General features: G+C 31.7%; 1 pseudogene; it reads right to left on the minus strand.

Annotated features, from left to right (window-relative positions):
- Positions 1-768: 768 nt before the first annotated feature.
- LOC111879276 (DNA topoisomerase 6 subunit B-like) lies at positions 769-5,750 on the minus strand (annotated as a pseudogene).
- Between the last annotated feature and the right edge of the window lie 1,979 nt (positions 5,751-7,729).

Consider the following 7,729-nt stretch of genomic DNA (forward strand, 5'->3'; position numbering starts at 1 on the left):
GAGACTCTATATATACATATGTGTAAATCTGATGTAAAAGTTGTTCTTGGTGTTGATAATAAAAGTCTTTGTTTTAGAACAGAAGAACCATCTTCTCTTCTCCTTTATGTGTGTACAGAAGCATTTTGTTATTGTTTTTCTGGTTTGTATCCAACAAATGGTCTAAATGTGAACGGAAAATTTGAGTTTGAAGCTTTGTTAAACTTGCAAGGCCCTGTGACACAGATGTACACAAGATATCACACATCACCAAAGGTACTTGCTCGCAATGCGTTGTCTATAAAAAAAACAACTTTATATGAATGATATGACTATAATTCGGTAGATTTGTTATACTACAATACTATAATGGGAACAAGTGAAAGTTGGATGATATAAAAGAAAAGAAAATAAATACATGTTTTTACATCGGTCAACCGGCCACCGGACGGATATAATACTAGTCTAGAATGAGGCTAAAGCTTTGAGTAAGTTAAAATTGACGGTAAATCGGTACCAAACTGAACCGATCAATCATATGCATCTACCTGAAAACCAGTAATTGTTTTCCAAATCGCTATATTCAATTTCCACACATAAATGAACCCTAGTTCAAACATCAAATTCAAAAGACCAACAAACCCAGATGAACAAAAAAAACCCAAATAAACAAAATGTCCCATAATCTTTGTTCCATTATGAACAAAACCCAAATAAACAAACTGATACCCTTATGAACAAAAGCTCCAATAATTGGAGACCTGCAGACTATTCCATTGCCATCTAATCTTATATTAATCCCGCCTAACACAAAGAAACAAAAATCAAATTTACAAATAATTATTAAAGCAAAGCAAAACTTTAAAAATATTTAGATACCCTTTTAGCCTGTTCATGAAGATCTTGAGCCAGCTTTTCTTTTGTCACTAATTCAGTATCTGAACCATTCAATTGTCGGCGAATCTCCAGTATGTTAGCATGAGCAGTTGAAACTTGATCAATATAGCTAAAGCCAATTTAAAAACATAAATTATTATTAACTTGAGAGAATAACAAAAGTAATTAATATCTCACAGATATAAAAGATGATCAACTTACAAATCCATATTTTGTTTAATTATTAGGGACTTGAGCTGGTTGCAGCAATCTTCAAGGCAAGTCTAAAAAATAACATAGAGGAGGACATTATTATTATTATTATTATTATTATTATTATTATTATTATTAGCCTAATAAGGAAGCAAAATATTGTTATATTAAAAATAAAAATGGGAATAGACCTTGACAGCCTCAGCAATCTCGCTTATGTCATCTCCAATATACTCCATTCCAGTCCCTTTGAACGGAATTTTTGTGCTTACAATGTTAACAAAAACGCCAATTTTTTCCTGCATCTTATTAATTTTGTATCTTTTCCACCTTAAAATTCCATAGCAACAAACTAAGTGTGAGACCCGTGTACTACAGGGGTTTATAAAAAAAGTTTAGTATAAAATTATAGGCATTACATATTTTTTAAAATAATAATTTTACATAAATACAAAGAATATAATAAATTAAGTAAGTAATAAAGGTTGTAGAACATTTATTATGAAATTTAATAGAATGATCTACTTTACATATATAAATTTCATTAAAATGTGGATTTTAAATCTAAGAAAAACGAAATATTTAAGAAAATGACAAGTGGAAAAGAAATAATTCAAAAATTCTTAGAAAATGACATGTGTCAAATTCAATGAGAACATGACATTTGGCAAAATTGATTTTCATTTATTAGGTTAGATTAGTGTTATTTTACACAACTTTTATATAATAACTCACCTGCTTGAAGTATTCTCCTCCCAGACTAACTCCAGCTTCTATAATGAACGGGTGTCCTTGATATACTTGAGCTCTGAAATGTAGCCATTTTTTAATACATGCTTGATTATGAGTGTATTTTTAAGATATGGATGGATTTTTACCTTTTTGCAGTGTATGTTGCAACCATCTTCGGCTGCAGCACCTTATATATACCCTCGCCAAAGTAGTTCTCTCCTAAAGGTGCAAGACACTAGAAAGAAGCAGCATTAAGTTGTTTTTATGAGCTTAATGGGTGAAGCACCTAGATAGATATATGTTTAGAGGAGGAAACAGTACCATACATTGCCACTAGGATCATCAAATTTGGTATGTTGAAACAACTGATTCATGCAAGCAATTTGTTGGAGAGTCAAAGAGTGGACTTGTGTTTCGGAGGTGACATCGGGAGCCATTTTTGCTGTATAAATAAAACATCATCATGATAAAGATTAACTTTTAAAAAACAAGTGAGTGAGTAGTAAAATTGTTTTAAATATACCGATTAATCTTTTAGCTTGTGCCTTGGGAATGTTAACAAATTCATGCTGAAGAAACTCCAGAAGATTCTGATTTTTAGTTTGACCAATCAGGCGTTGGATGATATGCAGCGAATCCACAGCTGATGGATGGTACTTTGTTTCTACAGGAACTGGAGGTATTTCCTCTGTCAATCTTGGATAACTTTTCTCCACCACACCATTACCATTTTCACTACAGAAAAAACAAACATTAATCAACAAACAACATGTGAAATTATATTTATATAAAAAATAAGACTCTACTCACTCTGGTGTAACTGCAACAAATCGAAACTTGAATTCTGCATAAGGAGTAATAACTGCCATTTGACACATATACTCCAATATCTTCGACTGCAAACATAAATGTTAATTTAAGAGATAATTACATTGAACAAAAATGATACATGATTTACATACACCGTATGTTGTCCAGTTTCCCTCAATTACAACTTTGATCTCAGCTCCATGCCACCTATCTTCTCATGTAAATGGATATGGGGAATGTTTCTGATCATGTAAAATTTCAATCAATAGCACATGTCAAAAAAATAATATATTTAATTCAGCATCCTTTTATCAGAGAGGCTATGAACAATACCTATCAATGTCTACATCTAGAGTGCAGTGCGTAGCGTAATTTTCATTCTTCATTGATGAGTATATCTCAATAGGTTCTCCTGTACTCATCTTTGACCATATTGATACCTGAAAGACACAAATATACATCATCATTATAAGAGAAATATAAAAATTAGATTCAAATATATACCATTTTTGCACCACCAAGTCCGAATTTTCCACGTGTTTGTTTCACCCCATATTTTTTCCTAAATAAAACTGCAACCATCATCTTTATATGTTAGAAAAAGTAACATGACAATGCTACAGACAGAAACATTAACTACAACTTATTTATGGGGATATATATTAAATAACTAAACCTTGTCCAAACATATTGGGGATTGCATCATGGGGCATTCCTTTTCCATTATCCTACATACAAATTTCAAAATGTATATATAATAATTTATGGGAGTAAAACATGAAACTAATAGAATAATACAAGGTTTGAAATGGAAAATATTATGTTATCTTCACACCTTACAAGTCACCCTATAATAACCTGAGGGGCCCTTCATGGGTTTTGCAGCAGTTTTCTTCCCAAGTGCTGAATTTTTGCCAAGCCGTTTCTGATAAGATTATAACAAGAAAAATGATTTATTTGAAAGTTTAAATAGAATTCATCAAATCTATTCACAAATCTGTGTATACAAACCTCACCTTACTATCCTTTAATGTCTCATAATCGTCATCAATCATGGAATTGAACTTGCTTCTATTAAGCTCTTCACTGTGATATAAAAAACAATATAATAAAAATACAACTATATAGCATATAACATATATATACTAATATTATTAACATTTACATTGTTACTTCGACCAATGGAAGCTCCTGAATGGACTCTGCAGAATCAAGTGCATTTTCAACAAGTTCTTTCACCGTGCTGTAAAGCGATTTTCCAGGCTGAAACTCAAATACAATTATATAATTATAAAACGTTAAATACATAACAACCCTAAGGCCAACTAATTGCCTTTTCATGTTTTATTGTATGTCGGAATAGATCACATCAAGTAAAGTTATACTGAATCGTTCATAACAAAACGAAGAAAACATATACTAGATTACACAATACAACTTACGTTGTCAAACCCAGCAATGTTCTTATTCTCGGCAAAGAACTCAGCAAGAGACTCTGAAAAAACCAACGGAGACTCTGAAAGAACCAATTAAAAGTTGAAATTAATCTCCAATCAATACAATAACATCTCCTGGTATCAAGGTTGAACAAGAGAGATACTAACTCTGATTAAGATCACTAGCTTTACGCTTCCCAGTTGTTTTCGATTCGCCTTTGCTCCCTCCGGACTCCATTGGAGAATTCTTCTTATCGGTTGGGTTTTCAAGAGGCGGCAAGTGTGTTTTTGTCTTGATGGAGAGCGAATAAGACAGTTTTTGTAGCAGATGTCCCAAGTCTAATCAGTTTTTTTTTTTCGTGGATTTGGAAAGAAAATAATAGAAGATAAGGGAAAATCTTCCCTCCGAATCTTCCTCCCAAATTGGAGAGATTTAGAAAGAAGTCAACCGTATCTCCTTCCAATTTATTTGAAGTTTACCCAATTACCCTCTTATCACTATTTATACGCACGATGCAAATCATAAATTGTATAAACCACATCACGTAAAAGATTTGTATCTTCAAGCCGTTCATCAGGTCTTCAATCTTCGTCCCTGCAATCTCACAGGTAAAACTTGTTTCTGTTTTCTTTTTTAGTTTCAAATCAGTGTTCTACTGCAAGTGTATTTCAACTAAGAAATAATCAATGAGCTAATAATGTTTATGGGTGTTATTTGACTATTGATTCATTAAATCGTCACCTGTTTTGGTTCAATTCCTTTGTTATTGTTGCTTTACGTATTTCATGGACTACTTTCGCTGATCCTATTTTCATTTTTTTTTCTTTACTCTCGAAGAGCTAAGAAAAAAGTCACTCGAACCTGGTTATTGACAATCAAACATTTTAAGTGAAAACTTTTAACATGATGCACCTAACTACTTGTTTTCTCTCACTGTGATATCTATCAATGATTAATAATTGACAAACACAATGGAAAACTTATTCTCATCTTCCATGTTAGCAGCAAGAAAAGAATTTTCTTGATTTTAATGTTGATATCATAATATCATAGCAAAGAAATATTTGTATGGTGGACACTGGCTGCATTGAAATTTGTGGAGTCTATGCTAACTATGTAGAAGATGAAATAACCTCATTTTCCCCATAAACTTTAGTAAAATTAATACGTTTATTTATGTATTTATAATATGTTCCACTTTTTGTAAAAAATATTCCTGGATTTCTTCATTCTCTTGTCAACATGCTGCTGATGCATCATTAATCCAAACAATACTATATCTAGACAACAACAATGTAGAAAAAAAAAACAGCCTTAGTTGCTCTTCCTGATTTACACATTTTTTCAACACTAGGAACCAATACCATCAGCAAAAATAAGCCAAAATGTGTTGTTGCTTTCTGTTTTCAATCCTTCTTGTTGATGCTATTTGTTCTTCCTTGTTGTTTCCGTTGAACTATTTTGCCCTTGGCCATATCTGTGCTGTGTTGCTTGGTTTTGCTTCTGTTAAGATGCCCTCTTCATAGTCCTTTCCATTTTTTACAAAAAAAAGTCACATGGAATTCAATTAATAATGACATTCTTTCACCCACTCATATTCCGAAATAGAGACAAATGCAAGTAGTTCATCTAAGTTGCTTGTTGATGGCCATTCTGGCACAACGTAGACTTACCATCACAAGCCGATGGGTTTGAAACCCCATGAAATACCAGGTGCTCTCATGTATTTAGCTCATAACCAAGCACATGCTTGGACACTGTTTAGTTGTCCAATGAACATACAGTAGGATCTACTAAAAACAATGATGAGTGCAGGTAAATAAATTATTTCGGATAATAGGTGTTGATTTCTTGTTTTTATGTTTGAGTTATTTTTAGTTTCACAAATTGAATTTTGGTTTTTGGAATGTTAGTCTGATTAAATTGCATTGTTTTGGACAAATTTTAAAGTTTGGTTTCTTTTCAGGTAGACAAATGCTAGTAAAAGATAGTCACATAAATTTTCATTTTAATATTATTTATGTTTCCTACCCATTGATATTTTAGTCAGTTGAATATTATATGTTGGTGGGTTTTGACTAAATATGTTTTTATGTGTGTAAAAGAATGTGAAGACACAAAATGTGAAGATGACAATAAGATTAACATTCGTATCCAATTAGAACTATGTATGTAATATGATTCCCAAAAAATATTGGTAAAATTGTGTTATTTCCTTTCTTTTCATTTCCTTCCAACTCAGGAACATGTTTTTATTTATTTATTATTTTCCTTCCCTTCTCTTTCTTTTCTGTCTGTTAGTAAAACTCGGGACATCTGGTACAAAAATTGTCTTGTTCGCTCTCCAACAAGACGACATGAAAACCCTAATTTTGACTGATCAGAAGAATCCTCCAATGGAGTCCGGAAGGAGCAAAGGCGAATCAAAAACAACTGGGAAACGTAAAGCTAGTGATCTTAATCAGAGTTAGTATCTATCTTGCTCAACCTCGATACCAGGAGATGTTATTGTATTGATTGGAACTTTTACTCCCATAAATTATTTGCTGACAACATACATTTTGAAATTCGTATGTAGGATAATGGAAAAGGAATGCCCCATGATGCATGCCATCCCCAATATGTTTGGACGAGGTTTAGTTATTTAATATATATCCCCATAAATAAATTGTAGTTAAAGTTTTTGTATGTAGCATTGTCAAGTTACTTTTTCTAATATATAAAGATGATGCAGTTTTATTTAGGAAAAAGTATGGGTCAAACAAACAGTGGAAAATTCAGACTTGGTGGTGCAAAAATGGTATATATTTGTTTGTTTCTTTAAATCTAACTTTTATATTTCATGGTTTCTCTTATGATGATGTAGATTTGTGTCTTTAAGGTATCAATATGGTCAAAGATGAGTACAGGGGAACCTATTCAGATATACTCATCAATGAAGAATGAAAATTACGCTACGATGTGCAATTTGGATGTAGACATTGGTAGGTATTGTTCTTAGCCTATAAATAAAAGGATGTTGAATTATATATATATATATATATATATATATATATATATATATATATATATATATATATATATATATATATATATATATATATATATATATATATTTGACTTGTGTGTTATAATCTTTTGATCAGAAACATTCCCCATATCCATTTACATGTAAAGATAGGTGGCAATGAGAATTGGCATGGAGCTGAGATAAAGTTGTAAATGGTGTGCAAAAAACCCCGAAACCGAAAAAACCCAAAATCGAAAAAAAACCCGAAACCGAAAAAACCGGGTACCTACGGGTCGGTTTCAGTTTGGATATTTAGTTATCCACTGATACTCGAACCAAACCGTCATATATATATATATATATATATATATATATATATATATATATATATATATATATATATATATATATATATATATAGACACACACACACACACACACACACCTTAATAAGAATTTAGCCTCAAATGCTAAAATTTAAGAGGTAGAAGCTATTAATACATCATGTACAATGACTTTATGCATACAAAGAAATCAAATCTTATCCGGTAATAGTTCTCTGGCACTGATCTTGAAATTAAACTGGTCAATAGTCAAAGATGAACCGATATTCCTCAAGTTATGGCAATTGAATCGGTCAAGTGGAAACACTCTATATCATACGCTCTAAGT

This window comes from Lactuca sativa, chromosome 1 (genome assembly GCF_002870075.4).
Source record: "Lactuca sativa cultivar Salinas chromosome 1, Lsat_Salinas_v11, whole genome shotgun sequence".
NCBI classification, from domain to species: Eukaryota; Viridiplantae; Streptophyta; class Magnoliopsida; order Asterales; family Asteraceae; genus Lactuca; species Lactuca sativa.